Below are 461 nucleotides of genomic sequence, written 5' to 3'. Positions count from 1 at the left end.
CTCTCTCGGGGACACGCGGGGGTCCCTGGGTCGCCGAAAACCACCCCGGCGGCTTCCGTCAGCAAAACCAAAACAGCCAAGTTTCCATGCAGACGTGGTCGGGACGCCCTTCCCGCGGGACCGGCAGCCTCCCCGCGCTGAATATTTGAAATGTTAAAGAGCTGACTTGAGTCCTAGCGCAGGAAACTTCGTTACCCCGCAGAGCCCCCGCCCGCGGCTCCCTCCTTGGCTACCTCTTGCCGCCCTGTCCCCGCGTCCCCTCGCCTGACCTCCCCGTGAGGAACACGCTCGGCGTACATCCCAAAGCAAACGTTATTCCATTAGCCAGCAATTCTCCCCCCAAAAAAATCTATCACTGGAATAAAAAGCAATTTCACACACACAGGAGAAGCAAACACAGATGTAATTGAATGAACGCCTCTCGAGACTCAGCAGAAAATCTCCCGTGAATGACCCGCCAG

This window comes from Fukomys damarensis, unplaced genomic scaffold (assembly GCF_012274545.1).
Source record: "Fukomys damarensis isolate Sample0158 unplaced genomic scaffold, DMR_v1.0_HiC HiC_scaffold_39, whole genome shotgun sequence".
In the NCBI taxonomy this organism is placed as follows: domain Eukaryota; kingdom Metazoa; phylum Chordata; class Mammalia; order Rodentia; family Bathyergidae; genus Fukomys; species Fukomys damarensis.
Note: the sequence above shows the minus strand (reverse complement) of the source record.